Raw genomic sequence first — 25,572 nt, 5'->3', positions numbered from 1 at the left:
CACATTCTCTGTCTCTTCTGTTCTCTCTCGCTCCCTCTGCACAGCTGGCTGCAGCAGATGCAGAGACGCAGGTCAATGCTGCAGTCGCACTGCACTAGCAAGATCTGGTTAACTACCCAGCAATTAATTACACATGAGCACTCTGAATACTGACACTGCATCTCTGGAGCCTGGGCTAGGACAAAACCACACCCTTTAACCAAGAGAGAGAGAGAGAGAGAGAGGAGAGAGAGAGAGAGAGAGAGAGAGAAAAAGAGAGAGACAATGAAAGTGAAGAGAGGGAGTTGTGTGAAATCAATTCTGAATAGCTGAGGCTTGCTATCTTCAAGCCTTAAAACACACAAGGCCATAGTCAGCAGCTGGAGAAGGAGATAACATTATGACATTTGGGACAGTGTGTAATACCTGGAATATACCGGCTGTCTGGGAGCTGGGTGGCACCACTTTTAAAAACTCAATTAAAAGGCAGCCTAAATAAATTATTCAGTGTCTTTAAATTCAGCCTGACAGGACTAGCCTGGGCCTGAGGCTGTGTAAATGTGTGCAGGAGAGAGTGTGTGTTTGTGCGCGTGTGTGCGTGCGTGTGTGCGTGTGTGCGTGCGTGCGTACGCGCACGCATTTTCAGCTGTTCTAGCACACTTGATCCATAGACCTGGACCTACTCCGCCTGTACAGTTACACAGACTGATTCCTTAGGCACCTTAAAGGGAAATTCCACTGAATTTTTAATCTTCCTGTAAAATTCAGTGGTTGAGATGTAAACAAATTTATGATTATGATTTTTTTTTTTTAACATGCTTAATGGTGCACTGGCTCTCCAAAACAGTATTCTAAAAGAGCACGGAGGACCACACTCAACAATTAAATAAGCAAGAGGTGATAAATGCTTAAATTATAATTTGATTTAATGGCAGACATGTTTCAGCATTAATGTTGTCTTCAACAGCATTCAAAATTAGTGGATACAGGTTTAGCGTAAAATACTCAGTGTCACAAGACTCTCATATGATCATCAAAACTGCCACATATATCACATATACCGAAGTAAACAACTCAAAACAACAGATACAATCTATATACATATATACAGATCTTCAAAAAAATAATATCACAAAAAGGGGAGAGAATCATTTGCAATCAACTAATTCAAACACCATGCAAGATTAAATTCATCCTTCATCTCTGCTGGTGCCATGGTACTTAAAGTTCGAACCCAAAATGCTTCCTGTTTTAAAATATTGTTACTGATATCCTCACTTCTCCTAACAAGTGCACCTGCAAACAAAGTCATTCTGATTGGTTGATTGAGGAATAAATATTCCAAAATTTAAAAGGCCACAAAAGATTAAAGGAAAATCAAATAGTAACTTCGGATGCACGAATATACGCAAGTTAGTTTTTCTAGTGTTACTCGCCTGTTAATCCCCTAAATTGGTAGAAAGCAACAAATACCATATATATATTTTTTTTATTTTTTCAGTTTTCGGTCAGTGATGGATATATATATATATATATATATATATATATATATATATATATATATATATATATATATATATATATATATATAAAACAGAAAAAAATAAAATGACCAGTGATGGAGTTGTTGTGGAGTTTGATGGAGTATATGTAATGCTGATAATGGCAGTAGTAGCAAATATGAAAAAAATACATGTTTTAGGGGGACTTATTTTATTACTTATTTTATTTAATATATATCAAACAAGAGAAAGACAACAAAGACAGAGCAGGGCAAAGACTTTACTAAAACTGAGCTGTCCGCAGTAATGCCAGGGCGATGATGATAGCCTTTTTGATTTAACTGAGCTGCTCAAGGCGAACTGGACAGCCGCCAGAAATCGGTCCGCACTGCCTGACATATTAAAAACTGATTAGAAGCTAAATTCTGCAGCGACTGCACAGCTAAGGCAATGCAGCACATGCCTGGCAGCACCGGTATTGGTCACAAATGGTCAACACCTCTCCACTCTGTTTCCTCCATCAGCACAGGTAAATGTAAAACAAGCTCAGTACATTAATACTTTATCGAGGCTGTGTTTAAACTGATTACACTAAGCATAATCATACACAATAATGAAACCAGGGGAAAATAAATAAGTAAACAAAGACAAAAAACTCTAGCAACAAAGGGAGAGAAATAAGAGGTCACTAAAGATGCAATTTATGCCCACAAGGTGTTCTTGAAAGCAGAGGTTTACGGAAAGAGGGTTAGATTCTTAGATGCATCACGATGCAGACGTGAACGATTCTGAATCGATTCACAAATGTCAAAAATCAATTTTCTAAATATTTATTTATAACGTAATGTTGACGGAACGCAAAAGGCGGAACTTGGAAGTGCGGAAGTGCAGCGCCCGGACAGTCTGTGGCGGCACATAACAAAAACACAAGTGGAAGAGCGAGAAATCCGACCGGCACCGTCTGCATTAAAAGCCAGGTTAGGTCAGGAGTCACAACCCAAATGTTAAGAAGAGCCATTTTGTCCTTTGAACAAAAATCAAACCACCTTGGGAGCCGCAACATTTAATGTCCAGTATGTCTCAGTATGTGATAATGTCCTAGTATAGACTAAACAATATAAACGAGAGTGCAGATTTACTTCGCTCTGCTTTAAGCTTCGCCTACAGCCGCTTTCCTCCCATCTCCGCCAGAAAACTTCTCCTCAGAAGTAGATCAGTTAAATGTCTCTCAACGTTCGACTGTTTCACGAGGCTGAAGTCGCTTCTTATTCTCCAGCTTCTTGTTCGAATTTACCCGTTCCACCTTAAATTCTAACTGAGGCACTAATGGTAAATGCGGCACCATTTAAGGTGGAACGGGAGAATTCGAAAGAGAAGCTGACTTCAGCTTCGCCACTTTTTAGTGTTTGACAGTCTCTCGTTGCAGATTTAACGTACAAGGAAACCAACTGCAGTGCTTATAAATGCGAATGACGCATTGTTGTTTTGTGACCTGCAGTCCGCACGCCGGTTCTCAGTCGTTGCAAAACTGGGCTTTCGCGCTATGATTCACACGTCCCGTCTCAAAGATACTTCACTGACACAGCGATACCCCCCGTCACTACAACGAGACCAAAACCGAAGTTATAAAAGCACTAAAGAAAACGGGTAGAATAGCTGTTACATGTGCTGCATGGACATCCATTACCACAGGATCTTATTTCACCATAACTGCGCATTTTATCACAGATGAGTAGCAGCAGCTTCTCATGCTCCAAACAAGAGCACTGAATGAGAGCCTTCTAGTTCACTTGCCACATCACTTCCATTTGTTTTATTAGAAAAGATGTTGGAAGTAAATTTATTATGGATCATTACAAATACTTTGCTTTAAAAGTACCAAGTCACTTTAAATAACAATAACACCGAGTCACTTAGTCACTTTAAAATGTATATTGTCTCTGTATTCTGTGTATATTTTGAGTATATTTTGTGTATATTTAATATATTTCAGTTGGTTTTTCTTGTATTTTTATTTTTACTTATTTATTTTCTGTAGAGTGATTATCTGAGCATCACCACAAGCATTTCAATGCATAAATGTCCTGACATGTTGTGCAAATGACAAATAAACTTGAAACTTGAACTCGAAACTTGAGCTCACACAGTGAGAAAATATAAATGCTATATAGATGCATCGAGATGCATCGATAATCATGTTATAATCGAATCGCAGCCCTCTGAATCGTAATCGAATCGAATCGTGAGGTGCCTAGAGATTCCCACCCCTAGTTAGAGTTATGAATTATGGGAGTGTATGAGGCTTAAAGGACATAAAGGGCATCAATCTGCACTGCATTGTAAGATCTAAATATGACATGAGGGTACACATCGTGTCCACACTGGAGAGAGCTTTAATAGAACTCCATCTTCACCATGTCTTCTTAATGTCCATAAAATAAAGAAAAAAAAGAAACTGAGCAGAAGATACATAACCAGGACGTGCAGATAGTAGAGTGCAATGAAAAAGTCTGAAAATAAACATCAGGCTTTGTCCAATCTGCAGTGACTCAGGTAAACAATTCATCACTTGGTAATTTACAACTGAGATAAAAATGGCATGAACTGGACAAATATGATTACACATTTCTGAGATCACAACAATCTCCAATATGTCAGCAAATCCGAAGTAATCACTTTCACAGCAGCCTGGAAATCTGACTTGTTCATTTTCATTCATCGAACAGTTCTAACAAGACCTGAACTAAATAAACTACACAGAATGCAATCAATGCAACTTTTAGCAATATTATGATAATGATTTACATGCAATATAATACACAGTGCTTCTGTGCTTTCCATTCTGCAATCATAAGCATTTCCATGACCCAGTACATGACTGTGAAATAAATAATAACACTAAATATCAGTCTTTTACCACAGGTCATCAAGTGTCTGTTAAAGAGGGAGGCAGAGATGAAGAGTGAGAGAGTGTGCGTGTGTGTGGTTGTGCGAGTTAGTGAGTACATCATGCCTCAGTGAATCTAAGCCATGCTTAGATCTACAGTGCATTTGAGTGCACTTCAGTACAGGTCACTGGGCAAAGCACACTCAACTTGGAATAGTAATGTGGCAATAAACAGGAAGTGAGGCAGCAGGAGCTTTCTCCTGTGGCACTAACCCCCCACAGTCAAAACAGCCAACGGAAGTGATACTCTCTGGGACACATGTGCTCACTCACAAATGCACACACACACACACACACACACACACACACACACTCACATACAATCAGGTCACCCACTGAGCTCTCTGTAAGTGCTGCAGCCATTTTCTTAAAAGCTTCTACTTTCTCTTCCGATTAAAAAGGTGAGGGAGATGAGAAAAAAAAAATCATCACATATCACAGTCAGTGAAAATAGCACATTCATCTCAATCTGCACCTTTTCAAACCAAAAAACTGCTCTGCTCTGTTCCTGGCCAAGTCAGACACTGGCACCATCAAAGCTGCTCCTTTTGACTGTTTTTCCCTTTGTTTTAACACACAGCTTGTTCCGGATCTTAGTGGGGGGGTTGGCAGTACACTCCTCCAAGACATTACCGTTTTAGCATTCCACTGTTGCTATGGCATCCATGAAAGACAGTGATATGAGTGCAACTCAACACTTTTTTCACCTCTGTTCCCTCAGCCCTCAGCCTCATTTATTAGAGCACCTCAGCTGCAAAAGTGGGTTTGCTTGCTGGGGCATTAATAATATACAGTTGGCAGTAAACAGTGAATATACAGTTACTCAACGGGCTTGATACTTCTGTCACACCTGACTGTCACAAATGTGCATGTGTGCATGCGTTAGTGAATTTCATGGTTTACATATTTTAAGGTTCAACATGATTTTTATAACTCAAATACATTTTTGATATTTTGTGGTGATTATGCACTACAGAGATAAAAATAAAGAGAAAAATAAAAATGATAAAAACAAAACTATTTCAATATCTAACGAACCAACCCCAGCAAAACAAGATTTTAATTACAACTTGTAAAATTTAAAAGTGACTTATGTAAAGCATAAAGCATTAAGTATAAATTGTACAGCATAAGAGTTCACTGTGCACTGGCTCATCTACCTAATGTTAAATAAGAAAGGTGCCACCATTTTATTTCTTTGATTAATTGCAAATGTGTCCCACCAATTACCTAGACTCTGGTGGCCCACCATAGTCTAATTAGTCCTGCCACAGTTTCATAATGAACCGAAAATATCTTTACACTTGCCCCACAATTTTACCATTATCAGTGTAAGACAGCAAACAGACAATAACGTCAATGCAGAAGCTGTCATTCTAGAGCTGGGCGATATGGCCAAAAACGTTATCACGATAAACAAAATTCATATCGTTCGATATACATATCGCGATAAATGTCAAATCATGATTTCTTTCACGTTTGAAGGCTGATTTTGCTCCTGGGTGGTTAACTGTGGTTTTAAACTATCACTTATGGTCCGATCATGACAAACACTCGGCAAACAGTGGAACATTTCACTAATCTGCCATGGAAGAGTGGGAGAAAGTTTCTGAGCTGTTTTTATCAGCTTGAAAAGCACACCTGCAATTTTTGTAATAGTCATGATTTAAGAAAGAAAACATTATTTTTAGCTGTCTGGTGACGAGCGCTCGGCTACCCCGTTACAAATGCTAAACAAGTGGCCAACAACAGCGCTAAACTCTTTAGTTTCTCAACAACGTCAGCTCGGTTCGGTAGGTCACTGCTGTCACTCCTACCACATCCATGTCAGAGCATATCACAGTATTCAGACAGCAGCTAGCGACGACTGGGTTTCTCTATACTATCGTAGTAGTTTAAAGGGTGAACCGCAGTATATCTGACGCTCGCTGTGTAAAAGCATTATCTGCAGTGTGAATCTCTCGCACCAGTCACAGAGTCCTCCTTTTAGGTATGTTTAAACTGAAAGCGGTGATTTTGTGTCTTGTTTGATCTGCCGCATCATCAATTCACCGTGTTTTGCCGGAGCGCTGCTTCAAGTTAGCCAGCAGCTAAAAACAGCTAGCCTGGAAAGACAGCGCTCTCCCGCTCTCCAATGCCTCACAGCTTCCTCAGTTTACTTTCGAACATGAACCCACTTCTTTCTTTCACTTTCGTTGCTCGAGAATGCACTAATACTAAAATATGACGGTTTGGCGCTGTAACACGGCGCTGCAGACGTGATTTAACACTGCTAAAGTTGTTAGGATGCATGGAAAGAGGTGAGTTCGCTGTAGGACAGTACAGTTACACCACTGACCTCGTCACTCACACTCGGTCACAGGAGAACAGATCGCCGATAACATCCACTCAGACAGGGAACGCATAACTCCGCGTTTCAGCCGTTGCTAAAGTATATTTGGCGACCCTTTTTTTTTACTCGTGGCCCCCTCCCTCTCTAATCAAGTCGAAAAAATCGGAAGTGCGCCCTCTCCTGGCGACAGCAGAGTAGTGTCGCTTTCCTTGCAGTAGAAAGCGCCACCAGGGCTTTCGCTAAAACGTGGAAGTGTGAGAATGGTGTATTATATCGAAAATTTATCGAACCTGTCTTTTCCTCGATGGAGCGATAAGTTATATCGCGATACTTATCGTTATCGTTTTATCGCCCAGCCCTATGTCATTCATAATTTTTAACATTAACGTTAACATCAGTGTATCCAACACTCGTCTCCTAGCTTTAAAACAGCGCGCTGCTGAATTTGCGGAGTTTTACCTTGTTTCTGAGTTGTAAAAGTTGTCTTCAATGCTGCTAACACATCCGGTAGTGTATTTTCGTCCTTCAAAATATGAGTGCATGCTCTAAACAAAGTTACTGTGATATTTCAACAAGTTATAAGATGTGATTTTTTGTCAAGGTCTTTCCTTCAGCCAGCATGGTGGCAAACATACAAGATTATGTCATGCACATGCTCTGTGGCTATTTTCAGCCTGTGAAGAGCAAGTTGGCTCTTCATGTAATGTTAAACGTAAAGTAGCAGTGCCTTATCAAGTTGAAGTTACTGCTACTATTTTATTTTGTGCTATGCATGCTATGTATGCTCCAGTCATTTTTTTGTTTGTTTTCTTAATTTTGCTCTCAAAGTGCAGCAGACTGATGCATTTAACTTTATACAAGCTTTTCTTCTTGCGGAGCATGCCCCCGACCCCTATTGAGACTCTGAGTGAGGTCTACCTACCATAGTCTGAGAAAATCCTGTGGGGAAACTCTGCATTGGTAACAGCACATCCTGTCTCCTGATCCCAGATCACTTTTACCTTCCTTGACTCTGTGCTGCCTCAACAGGGGTCAGTAGCCTACTTTTAATGTAGACATTTTTGAAGCTTGCTTCTCTAAAAGCAGAAACTGCTCCACCAAAAGAATGACTTGGTAGATACCTTAACAAGGATGTAAAAATGTACAAGGCCTCTACATTCTCATTCGCAAATGCTGGAAGTATGAAACGGATCTGTTTGAGTACTTATTCAGAAACATCAGTAAGTATTCAAGTATATTTTTCTGTAAATTGCTGTTCAGGCCAAACTCTGATGTGTATGTTTGACAGACATAAGGAGTGCATCCTCCTGGCATGTCTCACAAAGGCCACAAAGGCCACAAGGCTGAACTATAGGCATGTGTCATCCTGAAGCTAAATAGGCCGTCCTTCAGGCAGGGCTTAATGTGCAGAAAGTGTGAAAGCACCCAACACATTAATGCAGCTAATTGCTGTTGGTAGGGGTCTAATGTACTGGAACGCTATGATTCGGCTCTGCTGTGCCTGTCAACCATTTTTTAGATACTCACCAGCCTCCTGTCTCTCTCACACACACAGACACAGACACACACACACACACAGACAGACAGACACACACACACAGACAGACAGAGACACACACACACACACACACACAAATATATCTGCAAACGAAGCATGAGAAGGAGAGAGCTACAAACACATCTGTATCGCCTGTTACTAAGCGTGACACAGACTGAGATGTGAAGTACAGTGGATTTATCTGAAAAATAACTGTGAGAAGAGAGATACTAACACTGAATACATATTGCCTTTTCACTGGCTGAGAGTGAGAGAGCATGAAAGGTAGTTTGAGAGAGAATTACTGTATCTGCCACTGCAACACAGCAAACTAACCAAATAAGAATCTGTCAGCTATTACAGCATGATTTAGAAGATTTCATAATTGACTGGCATATTACAAAACAAATTTGAATCAGTCTTTTCTCAGAAAATCTAAATGAAATTGTTCGCTTGCTATGAAAACTGCATACCAAGCATGAAAATATATATGACAGTCACATCTCCTTTACATGATCTTCATAATATTTTCGAAACAAATGAATCAGGGCTATAAGAGCTAGTACAACCAAAGAGTGCATCAGTGTTGGTATGAATGGGGTTTGCAAGGGAGGGGTGATGAAACTACTATTGGATCAACTACTGTCGCATAACAATTAATATACAACATGGCACTGTTTAACACAAAAACCTTTGCTATATAAGACTACGATTGACTCTTGGGAACATACAAAGAACAGTGTGTGATCCAAAAAACATTCAAATGGCTTTAGAAGGTGCTCAGGTAAAGGAAGGATGACAGCTGGTTATTAGCTAAAGATATAAAGGCAGTCGCGCATTTGCCAGTGTTCAGTATGCACCGGCTATTGCCTGAATTACTGAATTACTCGTTTACATTTCTGAAAATGGACTGATTTCCCCTCACGCACTACCAGATCATCCGTGCAGTCAATCAATTATGATGGTAAAAATTTGATTTCTCTCCCTCATACCCTCACAATTCTAAATCTGACTTGTTAAAGGTGAATTCCATTAATTTTTCAAAAATTTTGCACAATTTATTTGGTGAGACATCAATAAAGTTATCCAGAGTGGTTTGATGTGAAATGCTTATTGTAAAGAAATTTGCTGGCTTCTTTACAGTGGTGGTAACAGGAACCAGGGGTCACAATGTCTACAACACAAATATAGCCATTTTTATTTATTACCTAAAACAACCAGTAAACCTACATGTGTTTTTAGTTTTTACATGCAATGCTGATGATTTAAAAAAAACAAAACAAAAAAAAACCAAAAACACAATAACATTTTAGGCCAAAACTACCGTAAAACGTGTGAGGCATCAGGTAGCGTCTCTGTCACCATGTCATATAATAACTTTCTCCGAGCTAGCTTTTAGAAGCATTAAACTCTTCAGATGTCTGGTTCCTATCACCACAACTGCTCAATTCCGACTTGGAAGATTCTCTAGAACGGAGAAACATCAAACCATTCTGAATAACTTCAATGAATAATAAATTTAACAAATTTTTTATGCAGAAATTTTGAGAAATCGTCCGAATTCCACTTTAAGTATCTCTACTACAGATGCAAAAGATGGAGGGAAGTCTCCATGTTCTCTTAGAGTACAGTCATGAATCACTCTCCCTGGGGCACCCATCTGTCTCCTTCTGCTGCAGCCCACTCAGAGGACTTGTTTTAAGCAGATTCTGTCAGTGCTTATTGATTGGCTGTGCTCACGAGAGACCATAGCACAGAGCCAATAAAAGCAGCTGATGCTACAGGCCGCCCACTGCACAGCATGCTGGGGGATATGAGTCACAGTTAAGCAGACGACAGCACGGACCCTGGAGTGTCTCAGCAATGAGGCCAGCATTACTGAAGACTGCCTCTAAGCACTGAATCCAGACCAGTGTGACTATAAAATACCCAGCTCAGTAGTACAGTGACTCAGTAGTAGACAGGCAAGTACTAAACAATTTTGTTATTTCAGACAAGCAATGACCATTTTATGTTTCTACTGGCCATACTGGCCAGTCACAGCATTACGACTAACATAAGTTTATGATGATTCTTGATTATGTACTTTTCAATAAATTAAATATTTGCATACATTTTTAAGTCGATAGATTCCTTTAAATGATCAAATAGTCCACAACTGACTACTGTCAGTACCTCCATGTCTCCCCTACAGTCAACATTAGAAAGATTCTGCAATACTGAAAATAAGCACTAGGGCCAAAGAGTGGGTCAAACATTGGAGATGTAGAAGAATCTAAACTTTTATGCAAACTTTTCATGCACGGTCAGCAAAACGGTTTGGAATAGCAATGACAAACATAGATGAATATATTAACTTGACAGCCAACTAATAAAATAAGCACTCAATTTTACATTTAAATGAATGCAGCAACCTGACAAACTTGTTCATAGTTTGTCTTGTGATAGATTTATGAACAGACTTCAACTTCAAGAGATGCCTGCTGATCTTTAACTGTCACTCTTGGGTTCTTGTCAGTCTTTGTTCCTTGAAAAAGTATAATAGTATGCCCAGTTAGGAGCAGCAATTTTTCCCATTTCCTTGACTGAGAACTGATAGACGCCCCACGTTTTCAGAAATCATTTGCAATCTATTCAAGTCTTAGAGTTTTTACCAGCTGTTCTTATGGGGTCCTCTGAAATCTCCTTTGGCCGTGCTATACTGCAGCTGAACATAATTCTGGGCAGGTCAAATCCACACCTGAATTGATTGGAACACCTGACTCCAATTACCCTCTTCCCAAGATGTCATTACCTCAGCTGTTCTCATGCTTTTCCCATCAATGACCTCAATTTAAACCATTTGTTCAATACAGATATAGCAATGTAAAATACTGCATGCACTTTTTTGTAAAATAAGACTTTATTTATCATTACGACTTGGATGAAGAACACATTTAATTTTAGAATTTAGCTTTTCATGTAGTAATAAAGCTAATTCCAAGCAGTGCATAAAATGTTTCTTACAACTGTACATTTACTTGTTTAACAAAAAGGTTTTCAAAACAATGTTCAGAGCCTGAGATTTAAATCCTGTCAGTTTTCAAGTGTTTCCTGTTTATCAACATTGTTTGGTGCACACGAAGCCAGGGGGCAACACCGCTTTGGTAAGCCGGTCACAAGTCTATAATGTTAGTCAACTGCTGTAATCAAAATAGATTTCGCATTATTTGTAAATTCTTGTTGACTCAATAATAAACTAACATCTTTGAGTTGAATGTGTCTTTCATTTGAATATTAATATAACATTATGTAAAATGTTAGCTAACAATAGTTGACTATGAACGCCCCACTAAGTTTGCTATTCAATAAACATTTAGATAATAGGAACCATCCAAATAATAATAAAAAAAAACCTTTATAGCTTGCTGAATAGCTTGCTGATATGTCCTATGAATTTCACCCAACTTACCTGGGTTAGCTGTTTGTTGAACCTGTCTATCCTGCCTTATCTTTTAATATCAGGAGCACAGTGATACCGTTAGTGTCACTGTGCTAAGTAAACAGACAATTATTTGGCCAGTTAGTCAGGCTATGATCTACTGAACAAAACCAATATTATTTAATTTAGCTATAACTGATATGAATCACACACAGTGCTAACATACTAATTACCTAACTAGCTAATGTTAGCAAACCTAATGTTAGATGCTCTGACAAACTGTGTGACCTTGTCAAAATGTCCTACTGTAGGGCATATTTATAGGTAGAGCTCTTCATAAAAGTAGTTTGTAAGTAGGATATTTTCATAGCCTAAATCACACAAACCTGAAGACAGCTTCTTGTTCAAATTTTCCCGTTCCACCTTAAATGGTCCAGCAGTTACCTTCTGGTGCCTCAGGCACCATTTAAGGTGGAACGAAAAAATACGAACAAGAAGCTGGCTTAAGCCTCGTCTAAATCACCATGTCAGAAAATGCAGCCAGTGTTAAAACTACAGTTATATGTGCTGATAGTCAATCACCCTATCAAACAACCACTACATTCGGATATGAAGTGGGCACTGCACAGACTTTCCCCATCTTTGGGACCATTGAGACCCCAATCCACCCTTTTGTTGGCCTGGATCTATAATCTTCTGCAGCATATGGCAAAGTGACGTGATCCCCTCTGGATAATGAAGCAGTAAGTTGCAGGAGGCTGTGCGATTTTATCACAAGTAAGGGTGTTCTTAAAAACTCCCTTCCTCATGATAAAATCGCAGTAATGCATGAACTCAAGTGGCTTATTGCTTTTTATGAACTTTATCTTTTTGTCGTATAACAATTAACATATAACAGCACTGTTTAATGCAAAAACCTTCGCTATATAAGTAATTTTGGTCACCAAATTACCACCAATCCAATGGCGCCCCTCTTCACCAAACTGGGGCTGAATCTCAAATGGCTCCTGCTCCATACATAATGCACTATGTAGAGAATTTAACACAGCTATAGCCTGTTAGCTAGCTGACCAGCCTAGTTCTAGTTAGGGAAAACAAGCTGTGAGCCCAACAGTTAAAACACACACATTCTTGTTTCATCAATATACTTGGTGGCCCATGCAAGCAGCATTATAGTCAAAGATTATTCCATTATCAGTGCAAGGTTTTTTCGTCAGCACTGCTGTGTCCGATCCACTCATACCAGCACAACACACACTAACACACCACCACGTCAGTGTTACTGCAGTGCCGAGAATGATCCACCACCCAAATAGTACCTGCTCTGTGAGGGTCCATGGGGATCCTGACCACTGAAGAACAGGGTAAAAGGGGGCTAACAAAGTATGCAGAGAAACAGATGGACTACAGTCTGTAATTGTAGAACTACAAAGTGCACCAATATAGTAAGTGGAGCCGATAAAATGGACAATAAGCGTAGAAACAAGGAGGTGGTCATAATGTTATGCCTGATCGGTGTATACAGTGTATTTCACAGCAGCTTTGAACACTGGAACTATCCATTTTATAAAAAACAAACAAACAAACAAACAAACCAACCATTCTCCAACCACCTTCTCTACAGTTGGTGCAGTTTACTGCACAACAGCTCCACTGTTGTTTTCTGCCGTAAATAGTGCCGCTTTATGTTGCTTTCTGCCCCTAGTTGCGCGCTGATGATGCTCCACAGAAACCTGTTAATATACCATAAGATATTTATGGTATCACAAACCATTTTTTCCAGCCACAGAGATATTTTCTCAGGTTTGTTGGCATTGGGTATTTATAAGGCATGCCAAGCCTATTTATTCAGATCCCTGATTAATCACTGACATGCTGTATAGTAATGAGAAAAGCACCTGCTGAAAGGTGGCTAACACATAATGCAACTGAATACCTCCTCTTCAGATTCTCTCTCCTTCATCACCATTTTGTTAACAAAAGCATTTTGTTTCATTGTTTAGCAAATGCCACTTCCTCCTCCTGCAAATGCACATCTTCTCTTTTTATAATTGGATAGCACTGCATCATATCACATGAAAACAGGACATAAACATATTGGTTTCAGATGGAGAAGCACACCAACTATGAACTATTACAGAGCCTGTAGTGAAAGCAATCTACATTGATCAAACCACACTAAAACAAGTATTTCCAACTTATACTGTCGGAATGCAGTACCAAATGAAATCATCCATGGCTAACTATATTTCGGGGGTGGCGCATTCAGCTTTCTGTCAAACACTGTAGGCACTGGCTTCATATTTTCTAAACATAAGGAGATTACTGCCCTGTGTCCCCAACAAATACTAAATAAGTCAATAAAAATCCAAACTGTTCCAGGGGGAATAAATAAAAATAAATCATTTCCACGAGCTCTAAATCTCCTCATAATCCGGCTTCAGACATATGACACCACATACTACAAAGCCACCAAATAAATTAAAACTTCAATTAAAGATAAAAACCATTCAAAATGATTCAGAGAGAATTAATTGACACAAAGTGGGGGAAAAAAACACTGTTGACAAAGCTTCACTCCTCTCATGAGGCGTTCGAACACACACACACACACACACACACACACACACACACAGTCAAAGAGTCAAAAAGATGGCAGTGGAGTCCAAGTGAGTGACAGCAGTGTTCAGCCTCACAGAGAGAAGACTACCAGAGCATGAAATTAGAGCCTGCTATTCCAACCAGAGAGAGAGAGAGAGAGAGAGAGAGAGAGAGAGAGAGAGAGAGAGAGAGAGAGAAAGAAAGAAGGAAGAGATGCACTGGACTGTCCTCATCTCATTGGTCCTTCCTGTGTCACTGAGTGCTGCCACCTTGTGGATTACATTAAACAGTGTTTCATTATATGAGACTTGCACTGCCGTGCTCATGTTTTGATAAATGTTTACAAAACAAAGCATTAATATTGGATAAAAGTGGAAAAGTTAATGTTGTTTGTTTAAATGTTCCAGTGCCTAATTTAATGCTTTGATTTCTAATTCAAGAGGCAAATGTAAAACAGTGAAATGCTATCAAATTTTAAACAGGAACACATTTTGCCCGATAACAACGATGAAAGAAAAGCATAACCGCAAAAGATAAAGACTGAGGGGGAAAAAAACTGCCAGACAGTTTGCAATCACCATAGAACTCTTCAACAAAACAATATGTAGGCTTATTTCAATGGTGTTTGCAGACAGATTTGTGAATATCAATTCTAAAAACCTTTAAAACAAATGAAATGTAACTACTTGGCTACGCCAAGAAGAAATAAGACATATTCTTTATACCGCAAAGTGCATTAGTACTTCAAACTCATTAGGGTGATGAAACCATTCATTTACAGGCTATTCATTTTTTAACCAACAATTAAATAATGGCAACCTAAAAACAGGTGACATGTAACATTATTTTATATTTAAATGACACTCAAGACAAACCGTTTCTGGCCTTTGCCTCACAGAGATCTGGCAAATACAAGTGTGGTACGTACGAACAGTAAATGTAATATTTATGAGAAAGAAATGTATCTATGACCAAAATTCACTTTACCTTGTCGAGGTATATTGATCAGTGGAGAATTTAAGATGCATTAACAGACTCTGTAATGCAGTTAACTCCCATTCAAACAGACTGGAGGGTGGTCTTGCTTATCTCTGTCGCTGGAGTAGCACAGCTTCCCAAAACGACTACAGCCTGTGACAGGTGAGATGGGAGGCACTGAGAGAGAGGAAGCGGTGTTAAAGGTCTCAGCACAGGGACTGCTCACTCGGCCAGACAGGCAGGCCAATAAAAGGCAAACTCTGGTGCTGAGCAATGTGCTTTTGACCCTCAAACGAAAAACAACCTTAAACTCCCCCGCTGCACACACAGACGAGGGAAGAAAAGGGCAGGAGTGAAGGGCTTAGGGAAAAAACGCTTAGTGATTGAATCTCTTCGAAGAAACTGCAGCAGTACTCTGCTGCCTCCTAGCGGCCACTTCTGCAGCCCACTACCGCACAACTCTGTCACAAATTATCCAGCCACATTTGATCACGTTTCAGGTTTTGAAGATAGATTCTCAAATAAAAGTCTGGATTAACGCCTTCAGCAAGACCTTCCGCACTAATGTAGTGTTTCTCTCACATCTGAACAACATCTGAAGCCCCGAAATTGAACACAGAGCAAACTTCTAAACACATTCCATTGTATTAGTCACCAGAACCTCAACAAAGACAGAAGGCGCTGCACTTCCAAGAGCCAAATTGCTTAAAGTCACAATCCATTCTCAGAAGAAGGAGGAGGAACTGACAGCTGCCTAGCAGGCCCCACAAACCTGCTGAGGCAAGAAGAAGACATTAGAAAAGCCTTTTATTCTCTTTAACAGTGTGCTCAACGAGAAATAACCTGTGTTCAGCACTCTGTTCTGGAAGCCTGGGCAGAGGCTATTCTCACATCCATTTTCTGTTCTCCCCAGGGAGAATATACAGCATTTCAAAGAGCGAACACAATGGCTGCTTATACCGTCTTTCCTACACCGGTCTACTAGGCTGTGGATGAAGCTGCAGAATGGAGGGAGAGCAATTCACTGCCCTATGCAGACATACATTAGAATTCATACTTACATTAAATGCTGGGACACATACAGTGTGACAATACAACAGAGACCACATTGAACCAACGCTTAGCACACAAAAAACAATACACAAACAGACTGTATTGCAATTGTGAAAATATGCAAAGAGGCCAAGCAATTTCAGGAATGCATAAAGCAGTCTGGCAGACCGTGCCAGGCCTGCCTGATATGGACAAAACACTGCAATTAGAATAGTACATATTATGATACATAATATATCATGATATATTAAAAACTGCTGAATCTTTCATGCAACATGGTTGGACAATCCTGCATTATCTGAATAAAAATCATGTGTTTATTGAAAGATATGAATGCCTTCATTTATTAAAACATATATAGCACTAATCTGAGATTAGACAGGATGCTTAGAGCAGCGCAGAGTTTGAAAAATTGTGATTGCAATACTGATATCGCAGAAAGCTGCAATATGCAAATGAGCCTCCCAAAGGTCAATATTGACATAACGGTTAACAAATTAAAAACAACACTTGTGTGTTCAGGGTGTTTGGAATCTTAAATAATGGATTTAGCTTTATTACAACAGCACATTGTGTGAATCTACCTGACGGAAGGTAGGTCACATCCTATAATCCTCTCTGCCACTTTCACAATCTTCTGAAGGGCAGATGTGTCAGGTACTGTAGGATAGACACAGCTATACCACACTGTGAATCCACTAATGAGGACACCTTCTGTGGTGCTGTGCTATGAGTTTTGAGGAGTTGTTTCTCCAGGCCACATTACTTTAAGTACTGCAGAAAGTGACTTGCACCTGTGACTTTTTGAGAACAGCTACAGTGAAGCAGCTGTCTAGATCCACTGCTGTGGTCATTTGTGCTAATTGGGCTGTGGCTAATTCTGGGTCTTCTGAAATTCACAACAGCTACATTTCCATCCAAAGGATTTTTTGCTTTAATAATTTGAAAAGTTTCTCTATGTAGGCTATGGAAACGGAAACTGTCAGTAATATTGTTTGAATGCTGACAAAGCTTTTTTCCACTCAACTTAGCGGAAAAATGTCTGTCAATATCTGATACGGCAATACCCGAAATGTCAAAGCTATACAAGTTCCAACCTGAAGTAAAGATGGAAACATCAGATACAATTTTTTAAAATCAATAAACCAAGACTTCTGCAACAACAGTTTTCTGCAGGAAATGATGTCATTATGTAAAGTATTTTAAAAGTGAGTTTGACAACTGCTGAGCAAAAAAATAAAAATAAAAAATATCATGATAAATTACAATACAATACACTTTTCTTAGCATCAGTACTTTGAGGACATTAAACTATGAAAACACAAAAAAAGGACTAGGGCTGGCCCAAATAAACTCAATACTCCAGTAATCATTTTTTATATTGGTATTCTTGTCTTTATTAAACCATGTAGGTTGTAGCCTAAATAAGAGTTTATCAGCATAGGCCTTTAGACAGAACAATTATCGTTAATATACAGAAAATGTCAAATGCAAATACAATAACAACTGCTTCAGTTGAATATATCATAAATTAATTCCAGACATCAATATCACCCCACCTCAGAGCACAGCCAACTGCACTACTTCCCACGTGGCTATTTAAGTTAAAAGAGCAGAAATGCCTCAAAAAGAAATCACTTGTGGGAGCAACAGATCAGACAACAGAGTAGATCAGCAACAGATCATACAATGAGAAAAATACTTAAGCAATAGAGAAAACTGCGATAAGCAGCTGGTATACCATAAATGCATGACAAATTTGATGAATCATCTCAAATATGTCAGTATAGTAATATTTTTTTGCGTACCACCGTGTGACCAACCTACACTGCTTCCGACTCAGCTCAGTCACGCAACCACTCTTTTTCTCTGTTCATTTCTAATTAAACAGTTTGATTGAGGGTTAAAAAACAGCACAAACAGCAGATTCAACAAATCTGCAAACTGCAGCAAAACCACAAGCTTTTACCACTGTATTAGAGAAGAGAAGCCTTCACACACCATTGGTACAGCACAGGAGCTGCTCTGAAACTGCAACACCAAAGACAGCACATTTAGGTAATTTCTTATTTTAAATATTTTTGTACAGTTTTGATGGATCTAGCACAGCTGATTAAATAAATGATCTGTTCAGTCAGATGGATGACTACAAAATATTTCAAATATTATTGTTTTTAAGAGTGAACAAGTATTTGAGCATGTTTGAAAATATCACCAAGTATTCAAAGCCTGTAAATGCTCTTTGTGCCAGCTTAGCACAGATTTACAACAATTATAAAGACACTGTAAACATCAAATGTGCAGTACCTGCCTGGTAAAAAGTAGTTGCCGGGATATCAGAAATCACTATTATGGCATTACTTTGTTTTTAATTGACTGATTTTTTTTATTATTTCTTCTTACAGCATATTTCTGCAAATATAAAATAAAAAATACTGTATTCATAGTTTATCACAGCCATTTGTATGTGTTGCACTATTGTTCACTAGTGCATTTTGTGTTTCCAACAAGCTGGAACACAAAAATTAAATATCATGATACATATACTATATAATAATTATAATTATTGTATAAATATAATAATAATTATTTCCATATTGCAAAAAAGTAATAGCAAACAATGACTGCTATGGATTAGTCCAAAAACAGCGGTCTCGTCATCTGAAAACTAATAATGTGGTTGGTGCTATAGATGGTCGTACAAGCATGAGGCAACAAGGAGAACAACACAGAACTGAGATGGCAACCACCTGAAGTCTGCTGTCAGTGAAACCCAAATTGTCAGCATGCCCACCTGCCAGAAAAAGGATGGAGGAGAGGGCACAGCATCTTTCAGCTTCCCTCTTTGCCAACTCCAGAGGTGCCAGCAATATGACACTGTGGCACTCATTCTGTGGCCAGTGTCCACTTCATCAGGCGGTCACAAGCTCTACAGCTCGACCAAAGATCGGTCAGGCTGTTCAACAGCACACAATAATGAATCTAGAGCATATTAGGGAAAAAAAAATAACTTGAGTGGCTATTTTTTTTCTTTTTTGTCCTAATGTTGATGCCAAATGTCACTTATATTGATGTCAAACGTTTTCATATACAGGACTTTGTGAAGACTGATTCTGGCACAGTCACATTTTTGTTATAGCCTCCACTGTTTGCTTTGGCTGCTATACTGTGATATTCTGGCACACAATAAAAGCTGTGCAATCTAAAACATGTATGTGATATTGGTATGTCATTATTTCTTTATACCAAAAAATGAAGCTCAGTATTATCAACATGTTTTGCTCTGAGCAGAATGTTTCAGTGATGTTGGCTATATCCCAAAATGTCTGCATATCACTCATTTTATTGCACTTGTAATCCTACACAAATAAATGTGAAATTCCTCTGTATTGTTATTCTAGGCAGATCTCGTTCCAGTTTTTATATAAATGTGTCTATCTGCATTGACAGATATGCACATTGAATACATCTCATATCAGGGCATACATACAAATATAATTATCATCCCCTAAGTGCATCAGAATTTACATCCTACTGTATTTTATCTGATTGTGAAACCTAACGTGTGATTACATGTGCAGTGCAAGCCAATACTCCCCATCAGATGTGCGCAGCTCGCAGTGTTCACTATGTGCCCACATTCCAGTACTAGCATATGACATCATCTCTTTCACAAGAGTTTCACACAGCTGTTAACATGTTTAGACACAGACCGAACAAAATGATTTATACTCTCTGTAAGCAACAGAAAATAAACAGAAACGGACATTACAAACTTTCTAAAATATAACATGAGAGGAGAAATTTAATTTGTCAATCATTAGTGCATAATTAGCCTCTAGAATGATTCTGCAAACAGGCACAATTTAGTGCAGTCAGCAAATATGCTTTCTAACAAACCACAAAAACTCTGTTGTGTGCTATGCTGACAATGGTGAGAACGCTGACAAATCTCTAATGATCCAGGTTAAGCTGGTTTTCAACAATACAAGGGAGGTGCCAACAAGGTACCACGTTACTTCCTTGGCAAAATAATATCCCAATTGGTTTTTGTAGCTGAAACAGTGGGTGAGTGTACTATGCAGTGTCTTGATGCCAAACAGCTTACAGTAGGATGGGATAAAGGAAATTGGAGGGGAAATATGGTTTTAATGACAAAAGGAGCTGTGTAATTTGCAAGACATTAAAATGAAAACACTCACAGGGGACAGTATATAAGCCTACTTCTTCAAAACAGCAGAGCAAAATTTCTCCCAAGGACTAGAGAGGGGAAGAAACAAAATAAAAAAAAAAAATAAAAATAAAAAAAAACAGCAGTCCATTCTGCAAGACACACTAGAAATAAGCTATGAGGGATCAAAATTCTCAGACCTGCTGTGGTCTGGAGATAATACCCTGAGGGCTATATTATAAAAAGAAGGGCTTTAAAAGAAATATAAGGAGCTAAAGCTACAGAACGTTCATGCATTCCTTTCAGAGCAGTTTTTAAATACAAAAGGACCACATCTGAAATTGGGATTTCCAATAAAAGAACAGAGAGGAGAGGAGAGGGGAGGAGAGGAGAGATTATTTTCAAAAAGCTGAGGCTTGCCATATTCTGTCATGAAGAAACATGGCCATGATATTGCGGTCAGGGGTTATTAAACAGTGAGGGCAGCAACAACCAGTAACACAGAAGATCAACAAGAAATGCAGTTTACTCAATGCCACTGACTTTATACAAGGTCAGCAGTTTATTACACTGCAAATGGTCACAGCAAAAAAAGCCATTACAGTTAGAGACCAAAGGTGTCTGTAATTACACATTTTTAAATCACCTGTTGAAATTCCAAGAAAAAATACACATGGTTAACTTAATTTATTAAAAATCAAGCAGCTTAATACAGAAACAAAACATTCACCAAAAAAATCATGATAAATTGCTTCATTAACCCGAAAATAAGAATCCATATTCATCATTAATTATAGAATACATTTCTGTAGGCCAGTTTTGCCGACTCAAAGAATACCAACTACTGGTAGTTCCTCATATTTTGTTTTTCGTCAGAAACATAGCAGCCTACTTCTATGCAGCAGAAACAAAGTACTTATTAGCCTTCCCACAGGTATAACACTAACTAGAACAATACTGGTAGCTCTTAAGTGATTTGCCAAAGAGATTGTACTCATATGATATTATAAGCGTATGTGATATCTGAAGATAACAATACTATAATACTTTTGTTGTACGAGCAAATGTATCAGAGTTTTAAAACAAAGCAGATAAAGCAAACATTATAAGGTTTGCATTTTTCATCCTTTGTTTTTCCTCTAGGCAGAACAAACATCCAGTGTTTTAAGGACACTGAGAGGTAGTTCAGCAGTCAGTAATGGTAGTGATGATATGATCATTTAAATGTCACTGATATGAATATGAACATGAACAACACCACATTACCACAGCAAACACAAACCTTTAAAGGAATACACTAAAATTCTTTAACCTAACCAGCTGCATCTACAGCATATTGTTGATTATCATGGACAACAATATTAACACACCTAGAAAAGAAAGGAAAACCCACGGACTCAAAAGATACTCAAAAGAAAAGGAATTTCCTCAAAGGAATTTGTTGCTGAAGCATCTGCCCATGGATGTCTATTGTAAGTGTCTTTTGAATCAATTGGTTTTCTGTTTCTTTACTAAGCACTGGAAAGTAATTTTATTGTCCATGGTAATCAACCACATGCTACAGAGATTAGATTCAAAAACACTGGAGCCTTCAGAGAGGCCACCTTCCCTTTCAGGTTGACAATTTGGATAAAGACACATACAGTTGATCAACAAAATGAATAATTAGCAAAGAAAAGCCACACACAGTGTAGTGACTGAACTGAATGAAGCATTAAACACATTCTATATAAAAATGTAGTGTTTACCACCTTTTTTCAATGATTACCCCACTTCTTAGCCTCTAAAAGAAAGCTTCAGCTTCTTCAGTAAAATTAATCAGCATATTTAGACTGGTTGTGCAGGGAAGCTAGTGTTTCCCTGAATGCATGACCTTATTAAAATCATTTAGTGACCTCCTGCACTACCACAACTGTCCTGCAGTGATATGGGGCTTATACTAATTGCTAGGTAACAGGCATGTGACAGGAGTAGTGTGAGCCTAAGGCAGGGACCACCTGTGATCTAACCTGTGAGTCACACATGCAGGGACATCCATTAGAGGACAAGGCAAAACCAAGAGCCTACAAGTGAGTGTGGGTATGCATAGAAAATGTGTGTCTGTATATGTACATGCTATATGTCCAAAAGTATATGCATACCTATATGAGCTTGTTGGACATCCCATTTCAAAACGATGGTCACTAATATGGAGTTGGCCCCCCCTTTGTGCCTATATCAGTTTCCACTGTTCTGGGAAGCTTTCTACAAGATTTTGGAGAATGTGGGAATTTGTGCCCCTTCAGTCAAAAAAACATTTGCCAGGTCAGACAGTGATGCTTGATGAGAAGGTCTTGCTCACACTTGACACTGCATTTCATCTCAGTGGTGTTCAGTGGGGTTGAGTTCAGGGCTCTGTGCAGGCCACTGGAGTTCCTCCATACCAAACTTGTCAAACCATGTCCTTTATGGACCTCGCTTTGAGCACAGGGGCACAGTCATGCTAGAACAGGAAAGGTGCCTTTCCGAAACTTTCACCACATAGTTCGAAGCATATAATAGAGAAAATGTCTTCGTATGCTGTAGCATTTACATTACCCTTCACTGGGACTAAAGGGCCTCAGGCCAAACCCTGAAAAACAGCCCCTGACCACTATCCCTGCACCAAACTTTATGTTTATTACTATGCATTCCAGTGGATAGTGTTCTCTGGCATCACGCGTTACATGCTTTAGCACTCAGCGGCCTCACTTTGCGTGTTTGCGTGGTCAACCACTTCATTCACAATAATAGCACTTACAGTTGACGAGGGCAGATCTAGCAGGGCAGAAATGTCACAAACTGACTCGTGGCAGCTGTGGCATCCTAGGACAGTGTCACATTTAAAAGTAATTGAGCTCTACACTAAGACTCATTCTACTGCCAATGTTTGTCTGTGAAGACTGCATTGCTAACAGGTTAATAAAATCAAGCACACAGAAATGCAATCTCCACATACTGACTTATGACTGAGGTGGCATCCTAGGACAATGCCAAATTTAAAGTCAATGAACTCTTCATTATGACCCATTCTACTGCCAATGTTTGTCTGTGAAGATTGCATGGCTGTGTGCTTGATTTTATTAACCTTTTAGCAAATGGATGTGACTGAAAGACCTGAATTCAATAATTAATAGATGTTTCCACATACTTTTGGCCATACAGTATATGTGTATGTACCTGACTGTTTGGCTGTAGATCAGTGTGTAAGCAGTCTTGTAAAGAAAGATTAAAACCCTCTGGAGCCACTGTGCTCACTCATGTTTGGCTGATTACTGCGTCAGATCTCATCACATCCATGAAATACAACACGCCCAACTCCCCTAATGCCATACGCCCCTCTTGGTTTATCTGGCAGACAGCAGTGCATGTCTGTCTGTCTTTCCTACTATATGCCAGTAATCAGTCCATAACACACGCAGCTCTGTCTCAACAAACAGCCAGCATCAGCAGCTGTTTACACACAATATGCTAACCAGTCAGACCAGAGGGAATACAGCCTACCTGGCCGCAGACGTAACTGAAGACTCTCGCTATGTCTATAAAGGGGCAGGGGACTTAATGTCTCTAGCCTATCACTCAGACATAGCGCGCATGGCACACCAAGCCAATTCAGATTTTGCACATACACAGCGGCTATCAGAGGATAAGAAACAACAATGCAAACAAAGCCATGACTAAACTACAGAAACCAAGGAGGTTGTTTCCTCTTTCTGGATAAAAACTGTGTAAAACAGAAACCAGAGGTGGAAAGTGGCAAGAAGGTCTGTATCTAACACAGCAGATGAGCTGAAAGAGCCAGTGATTTCTACTCATACCTCATACTCACCCAACGATAAAACTCACCAAATTACAGTGACACTTCTTTATGGAGCAAATGGCAAAATGATTCTTGAACTCATCACAGAACTGGGGTAGCTTACTACCTTTCTCTTTCTCTTTCTCAGATACTACAGTCAGGAGAGACTCTGTCTATAATACAGTTCCAATCATGTTGGTGAAGAGCTAAATGGAATAAAACAGGCTTCAGAATAACTAAACTGAATTTACAGCCAAGAATTCCAAGAGCAGGACAACAACACAGTTTTAAGGCCTGTGACACTGTAACTATAACGAACTAGGGGAAAAAACATAAAAAAAAGAGAGATTCCTATCAAAAAGCCGCAAGCTTCCATGTAGGGACCTGCTAAAAACACCCAAACTTCAGCAGTCCAACACTGTTCTGCTTGTCAACAAATGATGTTCTATGAAAATGAAGGAAGCGAACGAATAGGAAGCATTACCACGTAAGCAAGTAAGGAAATGAGAATGCAACCTTTCATTCTCTGAGTGCTAACATCTCACTCACATTTACAAAACGATTGAGACAACATTTTAAGATTTCAACAACTCAGAACACAGAGGCACAAAGAATCAACAGGGCATGCCAACCACAACAGCCATACACTCTACTTTTACACCCAACACACATTTACTTGAACACAACCATGTGAACTTGGTAATGTCTTGAAGTCTTTGCTTATCTGAGCCAGCATAAAGCAACTTGTCTATACACACAGCACTGCAGATGTAACTTATATTGTTTCTTGACAACCCCAAACTAAACCAGAACCAAATACAAAACAAAACTACAGGATGAATCCCGCTAGCTTACAGTCTATACGCTTTCTGTTCCTTAATTTGCAAACCCTTCTCCCACAAAAACAAAACAAATCTGCTCTTTCAGGACCGAAGTTCCACAATGAAATATTCATGAAATCTCATGTCACCTAAGATCCCTCAACCACAGATAACTCAGAGCCTACATGCACCTGAGAAGTTAGGAGCATCACAGATGAGTCATCTAACGCTCCCTTTAAATAAACTAGCACTACTGAGAGGCTGCCCAGTACTGATAGTAGCACTGCTAAACTGCGATCTGGAATAAAAGCTTCTGTGATGGAGTAGATCTGGTTTCACAAATCGATTATCAGGCTAGTGAAAGCTGGGTTAAGTGCATAACGTTGCCAGTATTTGCCAACTGCAACCACTGA

The 25,572-nt window shown here is 39.1% G+C and overlaps 1 protein-coding gene across 2 annotated transcripts in view; it reads right to left on the bottom strand.

The window, feature by feature from the left end:
* The window catches only part of smap1 (small ArfGAP 1), a 103,609-nt gene that overhangs the window by 77,194 nt on the left and 843 nt on the right, over positions 1-25,572 (bottom strand). The window lies entirely within an intron of this gene.

Source organism: Colossoma macropomum, unplaced genomic scaffold (assembly GCF_904425465.1).
Source record: "Colossoma macropomum unplaced genomic scaffold, Colossoma_macropomum, whole genome shotgun sequence".
In the NCBI taxonomy this organism is placed as follows: Eukaryota; Metazoa; Chordata; class Actinopteri; order Characiformes; family Serrasalmidae; genus Colossoma; species Colossoma macropomum.
The sequence above is the reverse complement of the archived record's forward strand: the minus strand, read 5'-3'. Positions and strand labels throughout refer to the sequence as shown.